Below are 21,723 nucleotides of genomic sequence, written 5' to 3' on the forward strand. Positions count from 1 at the left end.
AGATTGGAAAGAGGGTAGGAAATTGCTAAAATCGATTGTGTAAAGGAGAACACAGAAAAGGGAGATGTGAGGAAGTCAGGAAAGAGGGTAATAGAGATAGTAAATGCAAGTAATAATTTTTTCTTCTTTTATGTTCTGTTGTTCTTTGACTCTGTTTTTCTTTTTTGATTCCTGTTTTGATTGTTGTTTTTGGTGTATTTTTTTCTGATTTTGATTTGTTATGAAAAACTTTAATAAATATTTTATATATATATATATATAAATGAAAATACTATGATACCACTGTATATAGACTGCCTTCTCTCTGAAGGTGTTGCCTGTTAGAAGGGATTTAAAGACATAAGAAAAAGCCTGCTAGATCAGGCCCATGGCCCATCTTGTGCCGCATCCCATTCTCACAGTGGCCACCCAGATGATTGTGCAAAAAAACCCCCAAAGAATTCTGGGAGCTGTAGTTTGTTAAGGGCACTGAGAAGTTGTTAGGAGACCCCCATTCCCTTCCCAGAGCTACTGTTTTCAGAATTCCCCTTGAAGAGAAATTGATTGTTGAACAATTCTGTAAATTGTAGGTCTGTGAGGGGATTAAGGGGGTCTCCTAACAACTCTCTTCTCACAACTAATTTAATTATTTTTTAGGTTCCAAAGCTGACCTGATCTGTACCATTTGAAGTCAGTGTGGGAAATGGCTTAAAAAAACACAACTTTGCTTTTTTATGTAGTGCAAGAATGAGGAAGCTGTGGCTCTCTGGACATTTGCTGAACTGCATCTCCCATTGGCCATGCTGACCAGGGCTGATGGAGTTCAACAACATCTGGAAAACTCCAGGTTGACTCCCCCAGATGTGGAGAACATTGTTCAGGTCCCTGCTTTCCCACGTAGTCTACTTGCTGGCCTTGGGCCATTTATTATCATTCACCCTAACCAGCCTCACAGGGTTGTTGTGAGAAGAAAATGGGATATCCCCCTATATATACCTCCTTAATCCTTTTACAGGAAGGATAGAACGCAAATATCACATTTCTTTAGGAATGCAGTCTGGACCATAAAACCTCAAGCCTTTAATTCTTTTTCGGCATCTGCTTAAAAACAACCCCCTCTTTTTATTATTGTGATATTATTAGTGCTATAAAAATAGATTTATTTCCTGGACTTGTTCAAACAGCAATGCGTAATTCTTCCAGAAAGACAGCTTCCCACAAAGGCTTTCTTGAAGCTGAATTGCCCTGGTAAATATAATGGCATGAGACCAACATGGAGGGGGAAATTGTGGCTTTTTTACTCAACAAATTAAACAAAACATGAAAAGCTCATCTACTTTGGGTCAGGACGTATTTTGCTTTGTAAAATATGTTAAGTATTTCTTATCAGACATTTGTCCCAATTAGCGAGTAGAATAACTTGTGAAAATGGGTTTGTTTTGCTTCCAAGGGCGGAATGAATATAAATACATCCCGCGTATCCCGTGTGAAATAAGCATTTATTTCCACAGAGACAGGCCGGGCCTGTGGAGCTCAAGTTACAGGGCTCCCTGTTACGTCCCCTCAATATTCAGGCTGGTCAGCTGAATTCTCCTTCACAGCCCCAAATCATCCACTGAGGAGCTACAGATTCACGCACAACCTCCCACGTTTCACAGATGAAAGCAGGAATGTGCTTTTAACACTCACAATTCCCACACCAAGGATCTCTCCCCAGGATCTACGTTGACTGCTATATGGTGCATTGATCTGCCCTCTCCTCTGTGGATTTAAAAGCCAACTTAATTTGGTTAAAGATAACGTTTGGAAAAAGGGACGCGGGTGGCACTGTGGGTTAAGCCACAGAGCCTAGGACTTGCCGATCAGAAGGTTCAAATCCCCGTGACGGGGTGAGCTCCCGTTGCTCGGTCCCAGCTCCTGCCAACCTAGCAGTTTGAAAGCACGTCAAAGTGCAAGTGGATAAATAGGTACTGCTCCAGTGGGAAGGTAAACAGCGTTTCCGTGTGCTGCTCTGGTTCTCCAGAAGCGGCTTAGTCATGCTGGCCACATGACCCGGAAGCTGTACACCGGCTCCCTTGGCATATAGAGTGAGATGAGCGCCACAACCCCAGAGCCAGCCACGACTGGACCTAATGGTCAGGGGTCCCTTTACCTTAATGTTTGGAAAAACAACAACTGTGTAACTGTGCTGCAGTCTGCTGTCAACAGAACAAAATACACACTGCCTCACATGCAGAAGGCTCCAGGTTCAATCCCAGGAATCTCCCAGCAGGGCTGGGAGACCTTCCCTGTCCGAGACCCCGGTGAGCCAAACGGTGTAGATTAATGGTGGACCAACTGAATCAGTATAAGACAGCTTCCAGTGTCCCTCTGTTTGCTGCCTTCAGTGGCGTGGTGCCTTGGCACCCGTGTGGAACTGTCACCCACAGGAGGCAGTGATTTCCACCAACCTATATGGCTTTAGAGGGGCACGGGTGGCGCTGTGGGTTAAACCACAGAGCCGAGGACTTGCCGATCAGAAGGTTGGTGGTTTGAATCCCCGCGACGGGGTGAGCTCCCATTGCTCGGTCCCTGCTCCTGCCAACCTAGCAGTTCAAAAGCACGTCAAAGTGCAAGTAGATAAATAGGGACCGCTCCAGCAGGAAGGTAAACGGTGTTTCCGTGCACTGCTCTGTTTCACCAGAAGCGGCTTAGTCATGCTGGCCACATGACCTGGAAGCTGTACGCCGGCTCCCTCGGCCAATAAAGTGAGATTAGTGCTGCAACCCCAGAGTTGGTCACGACTGGACCTAATGGTCAGGGGTCCCTTTACCTTTACTATATGGCTTTAAAGGATGATGGGACAAATTCATGGAGGAGAGGGTTGTCGATGGCTGCTGGCCATGATGTCTCTGCTCTGCTTCAAAGTTGGAGCCAGCCACGCTTCTGAAAACTAGTTGCTTGGAATGAAAAAACAGAAGAGGAGAGGTCTCTTACTCTCTGGTCCTGCTTGTGGGTTTCCCACAGACAACTGGTTGGCCAATGTGAGGACAGGATGATGGGCTTGATGGGCCATTGGCCTGATCCAACAGGCCCTTCTCATGTCCTCTGTTTGAAGGAGTCCTCTGTCCAAAGGGCTCTCCAACCCATGTACAGTTTAAAGATAAAGAAGCCTCAGGAGAAGAAAGCAGGCACTTTGAAGTTGTCTACCAGCCATTAGGACGAGGACAGTAGAGCGATCAAGGCACACAGCACAGCAGGTCACCCTACTATGGTGAGATGCATCTCTACTGAAATTACCTTAATTCTTTCTAAATTTGCACAGGTGATTTTTCTGTCCTCTTTTTGGGTGATGGGTAAGGATGGGGGAAGAGTTCTGATTCAGTTCACATTTAAGGCCGAAACTATGAAACGCACACTTTCCACAACAATATGAAAACCGAAACATAGTCACCCTTTGAAATCTGCATTTACTTCACATTTGGCAGTTCTCCAGCCCAGGTTTGCCTAAATGCATAAATTGTGCATAAAAATGAATATATCGGTGAAAATAATAGAAAAGAGTATTACTTTACGAGAAGTTGCTTGCAAAAATGTGTATGTTAGCCAAAACTGCACATAAATGTGTTTATTAGAAGAAATTCGCAGTAAAATGCTGAAGAATTTTTATGATGGATTTATTTTATTTTTAAATCACAAGTTTCTGCAGGAATGCGGAGAATTTAAGACTGGAACATTGAGACACAGAGTTGCAAAATTGACAGATCTGTCCATCCCTACTGATGAGAAAGAGTCTACCCTATAGAGCACTGAAGCTCCCCCCTTCAGTGCTCGTCTGTGACTGGACTTAACGGCCAGGGGTCCCTTTACCTTTACCAATTGAATATCCATGCAGCTCACAGCTCAGATGGATGTATAGCTGTCTAAAAGGCAGATGGTTGCAAGCAGCAGTTTAAGGGAAGTTTGTTCAGATCCTGGCCAGTTGCCTTCAGCAGGGCTCATTAACACCAGCCACCAGTGAGCAGTTTCTCTGTGTGACATTGGTTCCCCTGAAGTATCAGCAGATGTTAATGAGGTAGCAAGGAGCTCGCCTGCAGCTCAGAAAGCTTCACCTTGTGCACCTTCCATGTGCAAAGAGGCATGCCTTTCGAGCAATGCTAGTTAACCACCACTGTCAGCCTAAAATAAAAAAAGCAAACCAGAAAACCCACAAGAGTGCAATAGATATAGGACATAATATAGATTTGAACCTCTGGGAAAAACTGGAAGAGTGATTTGAAGTTCACAGCATGCTCTTCTTTGAAGGAGAACTACCTGAAAATGATTTGCAGATGGTATTTAACTCCAAGTAGACATGGGTGGCGCTGTGGTTTAAACCACAGAGCCTAGGGCTTGCCGATCAGAAGGTCGGTGGTTCGAATCCCCGCGACGGGGTGAGCTCCCGTTGCTTGGTCCCTGCTCCTGCCAATCTAGCAGTTCAAAAGCACAACAAAGTGCAAGTAGATAAATAGGTACTGCTCCAGCAGGAAGGTAAACAGCGTTTCCGTGCACTGCTCTGGTTCGCCAGAAGTGGCTTAGTCATGCTGGCCACATGACCCGAAAGCTGTATGCTGGCTCCCTTGGCCAGTAAAGCGAGATGAGCGCCACAACCCCAGAGTCGTCCGCGACTGGACCTAACAGTCAGGGGTACCTTTACCTTTACCTAGACTTGCTAAAATGTGTAAGTCTGAATCAGATATATGTTGGAGATGTAGAGAGGTTGAGGGTACGTTTTATCATATGTGGTGGACTTGTAAAAGGGTAAAAGAGTATTGGGATGTGATATATAATGAATTGGGGGAAAATGTTTAAAAGTACATTTCCAAAAAAACAGAGTCCTTTTTGTTGAGGATAATTCAGAGGGAAATTCCCAGGTGTCAAAAAAGGCTATTTATGTACGCTAGTACCACAGCCCATGTTTTGTTAGCCCAAAAATGGAAAATAAGTGAGGTCGCAACCAAAGAACGGCAACTGATGGAATACACACAGCTTGCAGACTTATAGAATAAGAGAACAAGAAGAATGCACGTTTAAAGAAGACTGGAAAATGTTTACTGAATATATCAGTGAAAATTGTGTAAGTTTGAAAAACGCTGGTAGCATTAAGATAAATTCAGCAGTGTAAATACTGTATTTTTTTGTCTATAAGACACCCCCATGTATAAGACGCCCCCTATTTTTGGGAACTCTGATTTAATAAAATGGGGAAGATGGCCCAGAGTTCTTGAGCTTTTTTGGAGGGGATTGCCCACAGTATTTGAGCTTTTTTTGGGGGGGCTGCCAAATATCACTCAACCACCTCCAAAATAATTATGGGAACTGTAGTTCATTAAGGGTGCTCAGAGTCCTCCAAAAGCCCTTACCGCTTCAGTTCTCAGAGTTCCCTGTGAAGAGGGATTGATTGTTAAACCACTCTGAAAATTGTGGCTAATGTATAAATTTTAGTAGACACAGTGGGGTGGGATAACCACACTGCAAAATTCGTAAAAGTGCAAATTTCAAAGAATGACTGTGTTTTTTCGGCTCTCGTATTGGAAAGTGAGAATTTGAAAGATTCGGCTTCAGATATGAACTGAATTGAATTTTTCTGCCTTCCCTAAACACAGGGAAACTGTGGCCAATTGGGGTAGCATAAGGGAAGCACAGAGGTGGGCAAGACATAGCTCCTTGTCAGCGTTGTTGGACTCGGGCTGCATAGTCACTGTCCAGGGATAATGGGAGTTGTAGTCCAACAATATCTGGGAAACCAGAGAAATCCACCAGGGATTGTCAGATGAGTCAGTCTACTAATTAGTTTCACATTACTTCCTACTTCTTCCAGTGTAGGAAAAGAATAGTGTGTGAAGCCGCCCCCAGAGGATTGCAATGATCATCGACTTCTTGTAGAGCGAAAAATCTGAAGGTCCCAGAGAGGGAGAGGCTTGCCGTAACTTGTTGCCGTGTCAAGACTTCCGGGTCGGCGCCATCGCCGAATGGCGGACTCCCTCCGAGCTCTGGAGGGAGTCGGCTGGGTAGGGGTCGGGTCCTGCCGTGCCGGCGACGCAGGGACCCTCAAAAACCATGGGCGGAGATGCCCATGGACTTGGTGACTTGGCGGGCACCGTTTGCGCCCCCCGACCCACGAAGGAGCCTTTTTAAAGGCTGCAGAGCGGGTGACGGGGGGGTGTGGTGCTGTGAGTTCAATGCTTCCCCTGCCCAGCGAAGCCGCATGCCATTCGGCGGAGAGCAACGACTTCTTCTTTGAAAATTTCGGATTTGGACTAAAAGGAACAACCCGTGAGTAAATTGATTGGACTTAAAAGGGAAATTTGATCTTTGAATTTGGAGCGAGCGGGGGGAGTGCAAAAAGGAAGTCTGCCCCCCCTGTTGTAGATGGCTCAACGCAAGGATTTGACAACTAAGATCGAGAGATGAACTTGTTTACCTGAAAAAAAATTTTAACTTCACGAAGGGAAATTACAATAATTGTGCTGGAGGAGAAGACTGATTTGTGGGAACTAAAATGCAACCCCCCCGGGAACCGGGAACGATCCGCTATGAGAGACTGGTGAAGAGACACAGAAACTTTGACAGCTGTCAAAGTAGCTGTCAAAGCAGGAAAATAAAAGAGAACTTTGTTACGATGGCTTTGCTGGTTAGATTTGTTACAATTTGGACATAAATTATTGGAAATAAAGGCAACAAGTTATTTGACTTTTGGGTCTGATTTTGAAAGAAATTAAGTTACCATATTCCCTCTAGAGGGAGGCTGGGACATTGCAACAGTAGCAGCAAGTGGAAAAATACTATGAATTTGAGCAGGATCTGTTATCTCTTGGGAAAGCTGCAAAAACGAAGCATTATTTTGTCTACAGAGGTTTCTATACTAAAGGAGACAATGGATTTATCTATTGAAGAAAGGAAGGGACTTGACGCAAGTTATGTTCCTGAATAACAAAAGCCTCTGTGGAGAACAAGAAGTTTCTGAATTAGAAGGTTTCTGCAGCAGAACAGGAAAAAGCAACCTGAGGAATAAGAGCTGGACCAAATTTGAAGCCGGAGTATTTGGAACATCCAGACTTTAAAAGGACCAAGAAATAGAATTTAAGTTAGACTCTTAAACATAGAGGTCTGGATGGAAGAACAATGACTTTTTCTGAGAGTTTTTTCGAGATTGGACTTTCTGAAATTAAAAGCTATCAAAAGACGGCAAAGTGGAGTTGAGATATAGACATGGATACACCAGGCTGGCAGTAGACAATGGATGAACTTTGGGGATTGGAACCGGGGAATGGGGGGGGGGGAGATTTGGAATCCAAAGGCTGTAAAATTATATATTATTTCTTTCTTTTCTTTTTTCATGTTTGTTGCTTGAAAATAGGGGAATTCGTGGAAGGGAAATGGGGTCGCTCTTAGGGAATTATATAAAATATAAGGAGAAATGGTTCATTAAGATAAATAAGATAAATTAATTTGGAATAAATGGGTTATTTAAAATTACAAATAAGGTTTTAAAATTTGGGGTAAGAATCTGTGGAATCAATTTAAGGGAAATGGAATACAAGAGGGGGAGGGGGGGGAAGTCCGGGAAAGATGCCACTGAAACCAAGTGTAAATCATATTTGTTTTTTCTTTCTTTCTTGCTATCTTTCCTTTTTATTCTGGAAAATTTTTAATAAATATTATTAAAAAAACAAACAAAAACTTGTTGCCGTGTCACTGCCGCTGCAATCGCCATCTGCTTTCAGGGCTACAACGTGAAGACTACCCACTTGGTGTAATTTCATATCTCATAGAAGCATTTTACACTTGTGAACTTTTCCTGACCTTTGCCTAATAACTGGGGGGGGGGGGGGGGAATACCTCTGATTCCTGTTTCCTCCAGTATTTGTTTGCCTTTCATGGAACGATCTATTTAAATGTGGCGTTAAGCATTTGCTGATGCTACGGGCAAAATTCACAGGGTCATAGCAGACACTTGCAAACTTTGCAAGGTGGAGCTCGCTTAATTGAGCAGCAGCATTGCACAGTATTGGCATCGCCAGTGAGCTCATATCTTGGTTTTTATGCCGTGTTAAAGGGACCCTGGGGGACGCAGGTGGCGCTGTGGTCTAAACCACTGAGCCTCTTGGGCTTGCCGATAGGAAGGTCGGTGGTTTGAATCCCCATGACGGGGTGAGCTCCCGTTGCTCGGTCCCAGCCCCTGCCAACCTAGCAGTTCAAAAGCACACCAGTGCAAGTAGATAAATAGGTACCGCTCCGGTGGGAAGGTAAACGGCGTTTCGGTGCGCTGTTCTGGTTTCGCCAGAAGCGGCTTAGTTATGACACAGAAAAACTCTACGGACAAACGCCAGCTCCCTCGGCCAGTAAAGCGAGATGAGTGCCACAGCCCCAGAGTCATTCGCGGCTGGACTTAACTGTCGGGGGTCCTTTTCCTTTACCTTAAAGGATCCTGAGATGCTAACTAATCCAGAGCCATTTCCAATTTACCCCAGGATTCTTTGTAGTATGCTTTAAATATAAGGTGGATACTTTGTGATAATGTTGTTTAGTCGTGTCTGACTCTTCGTGACCCCCTGGACCAGAGCACGCCAGGCACTCCTGTCTTCCACAGTTTGGTCAAACTCATGTTGGTCACTTTGAGAACACTGTTCAACCATCTCGTTCTCTGTCGACTCCTTCTCCTTGTGCCCTCCATCTTTCCCAACATCAGGGTCTTTTCCAGGGAGTCTTTTCTTCTCATGAGCTGGCCAAAGTATTGGAGTCTCAGCTTCAGGATCTGTCCTTCCAGTGACAGAATACGATCCCTTAAATCAGCCCTTCTCAACCTGTGGGTCCCCAGATGTTGTTGAACTACAACTCCCATCACCCCTAGCTAGCAAGGCCAGAGCTCAGAGATGATGGGAGTTGTAGTCCAACAACATCTGGGGACCCACAGGTTGAGAACCGCTGCCTTAGATGATGTGGGTGGTGGAGGGGAGGGATCAAGAATTGTGGAACTGATGTGACATTTGCGGAGCAAGGAGGGATCGCTGGGTTGCCCCTTCCACCGAGAAGAGCATTTCCAATTTCCAAGCTGTCAGGCTTTTCTCTACCCTCGTTACTCATGTCTTTATTTGTCCACATGACAAATGAGAAACTCTCCTCAAGCTGATTGCCAAAACTCCCTTGTGGAAAACAGAGAGAAACGGCTGAGTGAATTGGCCGCCTGAGACCTTTGACAGCCACAGACAGAATGGCCTTTTCATCCTTTCCTCAAATTAATAGTTTTGGGATTATAGCACACTTAAAGCACATTCACAGTTTATCCCCCCCCCCTCAGAGAATTCTGGGCGTTGTAGTTAGTTAAGAGTTGTTGGGGCCTTAAGGGTAAACTACAGGGTCAATATACTTTGAGGGAAAGAATGGGCATTGAAGGTGTTTTGTGAAAGGGGTTGTGTTCACCCTTACTTCAGGCAACAATTGTATTTCATTTCTTCCCCACCCATTTCTGAATAGATAAGTAAATTGTAGTTTCTACACACATTCACACAGCCTTCTCTAGCGTTCATACAGGCAAGCAAGATGCATTATCAGAGTTCAAGGACATATTTCAGCTAGGCAAAAAACATTCTGGAGAAGTGTGACTTGAGGAGAAGCTATGTGACTGGATAGACAAGTAAACAAATAAATACTATTAGGCAAAGAGAGGCAGCTGCCACAGGAACATTCCCTCCCCTCCCCAGATTTTATGAATGGACAGCAAATGATTTGCTCTTTCTTCCTATATACATAAAAATGTAAGGCTGTCAGCTTGCAGTTCCCACAACCACCTATAGGTGGCCACACCAACTCCAGCATAACAAGAGACTGTCAGGCAAGTGAGCAAGCTAAAGCTGGGTAGGACCAGGAATGTTCCTTGCCTGAAATCCTAGACAGCAGCTGCCAATCAGTGCAGACAACACTGAGCCAGAGGAATCAAAGGTCTGACTTAGTATAAGGCAGGTTCCTGTGTTCCAAAGCTAGCCTATGGCACGGAATCCAGCACTTATGAAAACTGAGTTAATTTACTCCAAGTTATTCTTCTGTGACAGTTTTTCTTTTGTCTAATGTGACTTGCCAAATTATTGTTGTGCTTGCTGCCAATAAAAGAAATTATATTCTTTTGCGCACAGAGGCAACATGAAAGCAAATGGGGAGGAGGAAATCCCCATAAAGGCCTGTTTTATCAGAACATGCAGCTGTCTGCTCTTTATGTAATCAGAATTTCATGCCTTTGGTGTTGACTATGTTCCATTAGTATGCTATGGTTTTGTCTCTGGAAACAAAACAAAAAATCACTTGGGAAATAAAAGTGTGCGTTGCCTCCTTTTCCCCTCAGCCACCATTCTGAATGCACACAGAAGCCAGAGGTCTCAACAAAAGAGCCAAATGATTTGTTCCATCGGACCTCCGTGTTCAGAGCAGCCCAGAGTAATCTTTTATTTCTGTAAAAGCAGCTTTGGACAGTCCTGATTGGGGCATATCTGGGCCACAGTATAGGTAAGGGACCCCTGGATGGTTTAGTCCAGTCAAAGACGACTAAGGGGTTGCGGCGCTCATCTTGCTTTCAGGCCAAGGGAGCCGGCGTTTGTCCCCAGACAGCCAGAGCGCATGGAAACACCGTTTACCTTCGTGCCACAGTGGTACCTATTTATCTACTTGCACTGGCGTGCTTTTGAACTGCTAGGTTGGCAGGAGCTGGGACAGAGCAATGGGAACTCACCCCGTCGCAGGAATTCGAACCGCCGACCTTCTGATCGGCAAGCCCAAGAGGCTCAGTGGTTTAGACCACAGCGCCACCCACAACACCCACAGTACGGGGGCAGGTGGAATGGAGTTTTGTTCGCCTTGCACCACCACCCAATCCAGATCACACAGTAGAATGGCAATTATTTTGTTTGTTTATTAATGAGATTTATATACCACCCTTTTTGCCAAAGCAGCTCAAGCTGGTGTGCGTGGTTCACCTCTCCCTATTTTATCTTCCCAACAACCCTCTGAGATTGATTCAGCTGAGATGCATTGACTGGCTCAAGGTCACCCAGTAAGCTTTGTCACTATGTGGGGATTCGAACCCCAGTCTCCCAGGTCATAGTCCAGCACTTTGACCCTTATACCACATGGGTGTCATAAACTGGTAGGATGACAGGGAGTAAGAAGAGGATCCTGGTGAGGGGTGTGGCTGGGACTGGGACACACCGAGGCAAGCAGGGGATGGGGAAGGAAATACAGATGTGGTGGTGGTGGTGAATTTCAATTCAGTTTCTATTTAAAGGTGAACCTACCCAGTTCTCACTTTCTTAAACAACGCATGAACCAAAACACAGCTATCCTTTAAAATTCGCAATCATTTGAATTTTGTAATGCCATTCTCCAGCCAAGCTACATGTACAACGAGGTAAAGTGAGCATAAGAATGCATATATTGGTGAAAATAGCCTACCAAAATGCATTATATGAGGGGAAATTGCTTTGCACAATGTTTAGGCAAAATTGCATGCCAAAATATGCATGTTAGGATAAATTCACACTAAAATGTTGGCGAAATCTCATGAGATTTTTCTCCTTTCAGTTGCAAACTTAACGTGGAGAACTGAAGACTGGGAAAATGAAAAAGTGAAAGAAATAAAAATGACAGTTTCACCCATCTGTAGCAACGACAAGAACTCACCCTTCTGCACTTGTTTTCTCTTGTTTTGATTTTTCAAAAAGTTTAATAAAGTGGTTGGTTTTTTTTGAAAAAAAGGAATTATTATGGAATCTATCTCTAAGTGTTTTAAGATGGGAAACCTTAGAATCAAATGTTAAGACATAAATCAATTCTAGTGTATACATGATTTCTCCTACTCGCTGACCAGGAAGAACTGCATACCACACATCAGTTATAACCAAACCACTGGGGCATAATTTTTAGTCTCTTCCCTTGTCATTGCATACATTTTGGTACAGGCTCTGTCCTGTCAAGATTGGAATCTATTATTAGGTTTAGGATGGCATCCAAAATTATTTCACCAACGTGAAAGTCTTCCAAAAACCATTAACGTCTTTTCTACAAATGGCAATAGATCTACATGTGGACAAAATGTATTCCCCAACACAATTACTTTTTCTCCAACCACCCCTTTTAAAAATGTCTATTTCCATCGGAGTCTTTCTTAACCTCTTTCTCCACAGATTTCAAACTATTTCTTATCCACACCACAACCCCATGTGATTTGGAAGTCCCAAAGGCAGTGTAACATTTCATGGGCATGTTGTCACCAGAGAGCAGATCTAGCTGTCATGACTCCATATCCCCCCTATTATAAAAAGACTGGTTAAACAAAAATATATTCAACTGAAGCCAGAATGACACAAGATTCAGTGAAATGAGGCATCAGTGAAAAATCTATCTTCCCAGTCACCAGTCATTCAACCCAATCTATATCTTTTTGGACCACAACTCCCTTCAGTCCCAGTCAGGAACATAGGAAACTGCCATGTATCAAGTCAGACCATTGGTCCATCTCTTCTTCTTCTTCTTCTTCTTCTTCTTCTTCTTCTTCTTCTTCTTCTTCTTCTTCTTCTTCTTCTTCTTCGTCTTCTTCTATCACTCATAGCCAAGTAAGATTGTCTTCCATAAACACAATTTTAACAATAAGTCTGTAAGTGGCTGTGGAGGCCAATTCTGGATCCACACGTCCTTCCACAGTGGGGACATTGGTTTCCGGGCAGGAGTTGATCACAGTGAGGATTTGCGAAACGTGCCTTCCTCTTAGCACGTTTCTCCCTTTCGTTCTGAGTTTGAGTGTTTTCAAAGCCCATGACACCTTTGGTAAAGGCTGTTCTCCAACTGGAGCGCTCACAGACCATTGTTTGCCAATTGCCAGTGTTTATACTACATTTTTAAAGATTTGCCTTGAGACAGTCTTTGAACCTCTTTTGTTGACCACCAGCATTACGCTTTCCATTTTTAAGTTCAGAATAGAGTAGTTGCTTTGGAAGATGATCATCAGGCATCCGCATAACATGACCAGTCCAACTGACTCAGTATTGTCTACACAGACTGGCAGCAGCTCTGGAGGGTTTTGGACTGTGGATAGTCTTAGCCCTATCTGGAGATGCTGAGGATTTAACCTAGGATCTTCAGGATGCAAAGCAAGTACTCCCATGGCCCTTCCTATAACTTGGCTGGCTGTTGGAACGCACCAGGCTGGGGAGAACTAGTCTAGTCTCAGAGGGTGAGGGGTCGGGACAAGGACCAAAAAAGGCCACACTTAACATTTGGGCAAGTTCAAATGAGAGTCGACTGTTTTGTGAGTGTGTGATACTGGTAGACAATTCTTTACTAGTGGATTGATAGGAACTGCAATTAGCATGGTGGGGGAAAAGAGAGCTAATAGCGTGCTTTAAACACATCTCATTATCTTTATTATATCCTTTTATGGCAAAAATGTTTATGTATGGATGGAAAAATCAAACAGTTTGCTGCCAATTGGCAGAACTCCTAGGAATTGAGCTGGAGAAACTTAGTTCATATTCTTCTTGATCACAGTCAGCAGTAATAATTTAAGCAGCTCATTTTAAGAAGCTTTCAGCTTTTCTTCTTCTCAATACTAGGGCTGATATGAACCATCTTGCAAGATTGGTGGACATTCTCAAGGTATTGATTGATTATTGAATTTCTATACTGCTTAATATATTAAAAATGTATCTAAGCAGTGTACAAAAAACTGAAGCAACAACAGACAACTTAAACAAAATATAACAAAAGTACAGTTACATATAAAAATGTGGATACACGGGTACAAAAGTTACTAAGACCAATTTGTTTTCTTTCTCTGTATAATACTTTTTATTAAATTTTCCAAACAATTTCACAATAATCTTCCTATCAAATAGTTACATTGTTTCATAAATGGACTTCCCACAGGGTTTTCTACTGCATTATATCTTTATCTATTACAAAAAGTTTATCAATTATTCAATTCATTTTTCTTCTGACACACCCTCCCTCTCAGTCTCTAGGTTCTCACCCAGAGTTCAAACAAATTCCCTCCCCCCCCCCCCGGTTTTTTGGGAAGGTAAATTTAAACATTTCCCCTCCAACTCATTATGAATCATTTCCCAATATTCTTTTACCTTTCTACATGTCTAGGGTTCAAAAGAATTCTCAGCTCACCTACAAATATTTCACAATGAGAAGTGTTCCTGGAGACAGTGGACCTCACTCTAGTCTCTCACTCTTGACTTGCATTTTACGGGCAGGCGCAAGATGTTTGGTACTTCCTCAGGTAAAGGTAAAGGTACCCCTGACATTTAAGTCCAGTTGTGAACGACTCGGGGGGTTGTGGCGCTCATTTTGCTTTACAGGCCGAGGGAGCTGGCGTTTGTCTGCAGACAGCTTCCGGGTCATGTGGCCAGCATGACTAAGCCGCTTCTGGCGAACCAGAGCAACGCACGGAAATGCTGATTACCTTCCCGCCGGAGTGGTACCTATTTATCTACTTGCACTTTTGTGCTTTCGAACTGCTAGGTTGGCAGGAGCAGGGACCGAGCAATGGGAGCTCATCCTGTCGTGGGGAGGGGATTTGAACTGCCGACCTTCTGATCGGCAAGCCCAAGGCTCTGTGGTTTAGACCACAGCGCCACCCACGTCCCCACTGCCTCAGGTAGCCCACAGCAATGTCTCATTCAGGTATACTTTCCAGGCCCAGTTGCAGGTGCAGCATGTTTGTTGAGTTTCCTGGAGGGTCCAGAGGATGGGGAAAGGGCCCCTCTCCTCTCACAGCTATTTCTTCCTCCTCAGTCCTCTCCTCCTCCTCCTCCTCCAGCTGCTCCTCGAGCTGGAGAAAACTGGGCAGTTCTTAGGAGGTCAATAATCCGGATTCTCAATTTGCTCTGTAATGTTTATTAAATGTTTTGAAGGGCAAAAGCAGTTCTGCTGCAAACCAATGTTCTATTATTATAATCCATGAAATGTTTTTAATCTTTCATGTTTGCTCGCTGTCGGGGGGGGGGGGAGAAAGAACTATGAGCTAAGTAAAGATTGCTTTCACAAAGCTGCCACCTCATCTTGTCAGAATAATGAACTCATCTGCAGACTTTTTTTTTCTTTTTAATGCAAAAAAGGCCTCCCTTTCAAGTACCAAACGATATTAATTGCTTCATTTGAGTGAAAGGGATTCATTTACATGATTGTCAAACAAACATGAATCTTATGGCAGCAGAGTTGGCAGGAGAGGATGTTGAAGCAGAGAGCAGTTATTAATACATACAAGGAGAGCATTTCAAATGCACCGTGGCAGGAAACGCTTAGTGCTGGATAATTGTAGCATAGGTATAATAGTCTGCAAGGGGGGGGGGGGCGATACAGTGCCTTGATGCTTTGAGAAATTAATTCAAAATTTTTATCCTGGGATAGCCCACCTTTTTCTGTGAATGGGGAGAAGCCGAAGTGGGTGTGGTGATTTGATGTCATAGGCCATGTGATATCAAAGGATGGGAAATAAGTCAGTGATTGGTGAGGCCAGAGCCAAAGGAATTTCCTCCTTCTCCCCCTCTTCTCTCTCCCACCCTCCCACCCTTTTTCCCTGAAGGAGGACAGACAAGTCCCTTTTATCAAAGGTCCAAACTGATCAAAGGTCCAAACTGGCTCCAGTCCCCTGTGCAAATAAGCGACAAGCAAATCTATCCGTTTCAGGTTTTTTGTCGAAAGGTCAGTTCTTTACACTTCCCATTTCTTTTCCTTAAATAAAAGTCCTCTTAAGACTTTATCAGCATTCCAGTACACACAATTTTACATACAGTTCTTCCTAATATACACATGTAATTGACTTCTGATCTGCTTCTCATCCCGATTCAAAGTGCTGGATATGAAAACCCTAAAAGGCTTAGGAACGTAAGAATGTAAGAGAATTCTGCTGGATCTGACCAGTGCTCCATCTAGTCCAGCAGTCTGTTCTCACAGTGGCCAACCAGATGTCTATGGGATGCCCACATGCAGGACCCGCTCCTATAGTTTTCTTCAAGTGGGTTTCAGAAGCACAATGCCTCTGACTGCCATGTAGCTAGAAGCCATTAGCAGCTTTCTTCATGGGCTGATGGGAGCTGGAGTCCAGCAATATCCAGAGGCCACAGATTCCCCACTCCCCAGAACAGGGGAACTTCTGAATACAAAGCATGCACTCTACCAATTGTTGTTGTTGTTTAGTCGTGTCCGACTCTTTGTGACCCCATGGACCAGAGCACGCCAGGCACTCCTGTCTTCCACTGCCTCCCACAGTTTGGTCAAACTCATGCTGGTAGCTTCGAGAACACTGTCCAACCATCTCGTCCTCTGTCGTCCCCTTCTCCTTGTGCCCTCCATCTTTCCCAACATCAGGGTCTTTTCCAGGGAGTCTTCTCTTCTCATGAGGTGGCCAAAGTACTGGAGCCTCAGCTTCAGGATCTGTCCTTCCAGTGAGCACTCAGGGCTGATTGCCCAATAGCACTCTTTGCAGCAAGTGGTATTCAGTAGCATATTGCCTTTGGCAGTGGAGAGAGACCACAGTCATTTGTGTTAGCAGTCACTGATTGTCCATGAATTTGCCTAGTCCTCTTTTAAAGCCATCCAGGTTGGCAGCCATTTCTTCCCAGATGATCCTGTCCAGACAAAGTTGAAGGACCATCTCTTCCCAGATGAACCAGCTTCACCATGCCCTGCCACCGTTGGGTGATAATTGAGCCAAAATACAGGACAGGGCCTTATGTGTGGCTGCACCCAGGTTTGGGATCTCTGTCTTGAAAGAGGACCACCTTGTTCCTTCACTGATGGCTTCTTGCAGCTCTGTCAAGGTCTTCCTCTTGATCTGTGGAAAAGTTAGGCTCTTTCCCTCTTATTATTTTACATGCTGCTGCTTTTCTACACCCCCCAAAAGAAATGCTTTTAAATTGATTTTAAACCATTATTCGTAATTGCTATCATGCCATTATAGTATTAGCACTGCTTTGGGGGGTCACCTACATCAAGAAACTTTAGTAGAAATGCCTCCCATTTAAAAAATGCAAACATAAATCAATGCAGGGGCTCCTCTGTTCACAGCGATGCTGTCTTCTCTCTCTGCCTCTTTCGTATTGGTCAGCTTTGGTAAAGGCAGGGGAGTGTTCACCTAAATGTAAGATGCCTTCGGTTCCTTAGCAACAGGCTAAAATCCTTGCATAGGTTGTTTAAACCCACAGAGGTCTGTTTGCCCTTCCAAGCACCAAATCTCAGCAATTCCTTCTTCTCAATAGTTGCACAACACCCTTTCCCCCTTCCCTTCCCTTTCTCCCCCTTCTCATGCATGAGGGTGCTTTTGTAAACACATCTGAGCATCTGATTCATTTCTCATTCACGGCTTCTCAAATGGCATCTTGTAGTCACATACACCTTTCTCGTGAATGAGAATCGAAAACCCTGCTCTTGAGAACTTTGACCTGCTGCAATGACAGACCAGGAGTGAGAAGCTTCCTAATGTTAAGGGTCCATTTATAGCACCAGCTAGAGAAGGTCTGAAGGGGAGCAGAATCAGGGTGATGTGAGATGCCCGTTTGTCAGGGCAGTTGCTTCAGCATCCGACCAGCTAATGGGTTGCAGGAGAGGCAGCTTCCTAAACAACATTTGTTTGGTATTGATTGGGATGATTTATATACTAAGTATTTTTGGCAACGGGCTGTAAGCTTGTGGCTTCCCTTGTCCATCTCCGCCTAACTCTGCCACTGGCCCAGGAAGGAAGTCAGGAAATGTCCCACAACATCTATCATTTTGGTTAGGATAACCTTTGAAGCTTTGTTTTTCCATCCTTTCGCGCACAATCAAGGCACCGAGGTGATGGCACCAACTGACCCAACCGCACTATAAACTATCTTTACATGCTCTCTGTTCAAAAACATTGCAGAGACTTTACTCTGGCACATTTAAATATTATCCCATGAGCAGTTCTGGACAAGAGGTTTCAAAAAACCCTCCACATTCAACAGAAATGCCCATGTGAATCTGGAAAGGTAAAATTGATAACTTGTGTTCTTTTGTATTGCTCTTTTTATTGTGAAATATAGGAGTTCCCAAGATGATTAGGTTCATTTTATAATTTTTTACTCCTTTCAGATCAGAAAACACCCATATCTTCCAAGGAAGGAAAGTACCGTGCAGCTGCATGTAAAATTAGAATCATAGAATTGTAGAGTGGGAAGGGACCACGAGGGTCAATTCTCCACAGTCTAATTTTAGTAAAGTTATCATTTTGTTTTTTGTGCCTGGCATTATACGGTACAATAAAGTTATCTGCAATTTTTACTGGTAAGGTTCTCTCTTTTGATCTATTGTGTATTATTTTATGTATTTGTACAAAGTTTCTTTGAACTACTGATCACTAAAGAGATTGATTGATTGACACCAACTGACACTCCGGACAGCAGGGTGGGAAACATGAATGTACCTGCCCTTACCTCAAAAGCAGACAGGCACTGGAAGTGCGTCAGGGATGCTAAAGTCCAAAGCAGCGACTAGTCCAAACCAGCCTCTGGGAGGCTGTCTGGGCAAATTGTGCTGGCCTCCTTCATTTTCATGAAGACTTTTTAAAAAAAAATTTAAAAAGCTGATTGGAAATGTGGAACACTGAATTCAAGATTGGAACAATCAGAAACTGAGAGAAACTGAAATCGACAGATTTGCCTGTCCGTAGGCTACAGTGGCTTATATTCAACTACTCTGGCTTAAGTATCTGAAACAATGATATTGTTGTTAGCGCAGACAGGGCATCATTTCTTGTAAACCATCTCATTGTTGCTAAGAGGAAATACTTTCTAGAAATGTGTTCGCATTTTTTAAAAAAGAGGGTTTTTTGCTCTGCACCCAGCACCAATGCTCCCTTTATTTCCAGTGGACCTTGATGATAACTTATAAAAACACATACACAAACACACATTGGGTTTATCTTTCAGCATATCCTGGCTGTTCCAAGATTTCCATGTATCATACCCACATCCTGCTGCCAACACCGAATCTCTCTCCTTGTTTACTCTTCAGTCCCAATGATCCTGCAATACTTTTTTTTTTAAGTTACACCAGCACAATCATCATTCCCATGGCAACATGTTTTGAAGCCTGCAGATTGGGGATTGCAGTTCCTCAAACAAAAGGGAGCATAGACAGCAACGTGGAGCATTTGCCGTTTATTAGCTGTGTTTATTTATTTGCTTATCGGCGAGCAGCAAATCTGAAACGAAAGGAAGATAGATCAGCTCAGAGAAATCATGTGCTCGTGATGGTAGATCCGAGGCAATTAAAACACACAAGCACAACCTGACCGAGCATGCCAGTGGTTCTAAAAATACAAGTGGTTAAATAAGTCCACCCAATGCGGCGGAAAGATGTGCTCATTTCATGGTGCTCCCAATGCCACTTCACAAAATTGCTTTTTTTGCTGTGCACTTAATTAGCAGCAAAGCAGGCAACTTCGATGGAGTAGAATGTTGTTTATCAAAACCGTTCTGTGCACTTTAAGGCAAAGGTATCCTCTGCAGTAGGAAGGAGATTGAGAGCTACTGATAGATCTCTGAGTGACCTGAAGTTGCTCAGGAAAGATTTCTGATTTGCAATAGTTTAAGAAGACCAGCAAAATAGTCCCCCCTCCCCAATGGAAGGGGTGGTGGTGGTGTTTACTAGGAGTTTTGTATGTGCTTACGTTTGTGTTGTGGAAAGACTGTGAGCTCCAATCAGTTCTGGTGCTCAGAACAAATCCCTAGATGCTTTAATCTTACATGTTGTCAGGGGCTCAGGAGCAGAAGCACAGGGAAGAGGGGAGATGGAGAGCGAAGGGGAAGAATCTGAGGGCAGCGTAGAAGAAGATGACAGTGGCCCGAGAGATTCCATGAGCCTCTCCAGCGAATCGGAAGATTCACAGAAGGGGGCGCCAGTGGCCAGGGCAAGGGGATTCCCAAGGGGGACACTCCAGGAGCAAGGGGCCAGCAGGGACTCCCAGAGTAGCAGTTGGAAATCAGGACCAGCTTCCCCACCAGAGCATAGTGGGGGGGAAGAGTCCCAGGTATCGAGGGCAGAGGATTCCACACCAGGGAGTGAAGATAAGTCAGGGCTGGCCACGCCTCCGTCGGAGAGCCAGACAACGGAGGGGAGGTCAGATCCGGGCAGTATCCCGGAAGAGGGAAGCAGTGACAGAAGCAGTGTGACGGTCAGGAGGAAGGTCACTGGGTTGGCGCGAGAGGCAAGTTCAAATGTACAGGAGCGTGGGACAGCAGAGAATGAGGATTGGGAACCGGGTCCTAAAGCCCGCCGGAGACAGGGGGAGGAGTCAGCCAACTCAGCGTCGGAAGAGTCCAGAAAGGGGAAAGCCCCGGCGGGCAGGAGGACCCAGAGGAGGAGAGAACAACGGAAAAGGTGGAGCAGGGCTAGGATCTTAAACTGGTGTCAGAGGGGAGGAGATTCAGACGGGACTTCGCCGGTCTAGGGTTTAAGACGTAGGGCTGTGCACTGCGGCTTTGGAATGGAAGTTGAACTTCAATAAAGACTTTTGTACATAACGACAATCGGGCATTGGTCCTCTGTGAGCTGGGACCTAGGGGCAGCTCTGACACATGTGTATCTTTTGTCCCAGGCTATGGTCGTTGGATCTTAAGGGCTGTGTTAAAATCATTGGAGGTCACCAAGCTTGAAACCCCTGCTTTATAGCACTAGAGTGGAAATCACTTTGCTATTGGTTCAATCAAATGTATTGGTATAACTCTTGAAGTTCCACAACCATGTGGGCTGGAGAGATGGATGTGTGCGTGTGTGCTAGACATGTATTTCTCTGTGTATAAGACACCCACATGTATAACGCCTATTGTTTTGAACCCAAAATTAAGAGGGGGGAGATTGCCCTGAGTTGTTGAGCATTTTTTGTGGAGGTTGCCCTTCACCAAAATCTGGAAATAATTTTTTTAGGGGGGGGGAGTAACAACATTTAAATGTACAGTGGTACCTCTGGTTACGAATGCTTCTGGTTACAAACGTTTTGGGTTATGAACTCCGCTAACCCGGAAGCAGTTGCTCCTGGTTGTGAACTTTGCCCCAGGATGCAAATGGAAATCGCACGCTGCAGGAGGCCCCATTAGTGAAAGTGTGCCTCAGGATAAGAACGGTTTCAGCTTAAGAACGGACCTCTGGAACGAATTAAGTTTGTAACCAGAGGTACTACTGCATGGGGTGTACACAGCTCAGGTTACAGACTGAGGCCAGAGTTCAATTCTTCCGAATCGATTGGTCCATGCAGATGAAGAGGTGCACTTGGATTGGTCCCAATGCCACGAGACAGCCAAAACAAAACAATCCAAATCTCCAGACCCAAACTAAAAATAAAATAAAATAATGGTTACCATGGTGAAATTGCGGACTTCTCAGGCTGCCAAGGCAAACAGTGTATATCCCAACATGGCAAAGGTTATGTTCATGGAAAAACGGAGACATCCCTGAGGAGTAGCTGGCAACATACTTTATTTATTACTGTTGTTTGAGGGGAGCTCCAAGGGGCAGGGAAGGCCCATGAATTTCTCAGTTTGATTTGAATCAGATATAGAAGTTTTGTTCAGGGCCTTCTGAACATGGAACTACGTCAATATGCCTAATGCACTAACAGTGTGTGCCGTTTTATGAAAAGATCCCACCATCTCAAAGATGGATCAACGGATGGCAAGATTCTGTGTGTGTAGCAATGTGTGAGGAACGCAGCCT

Source organism: Podarcis cretensis, assembly GCF_951804945.1.
Source record: "Podarcis cretensis genome assembly, chromosome: 14".
Lineage (NCBI taxonomy): Eukaryota > Metazoa > Chordata > Lepidosauria > Squamata > Lacertidae > Podarcis > Podarcis cretensis.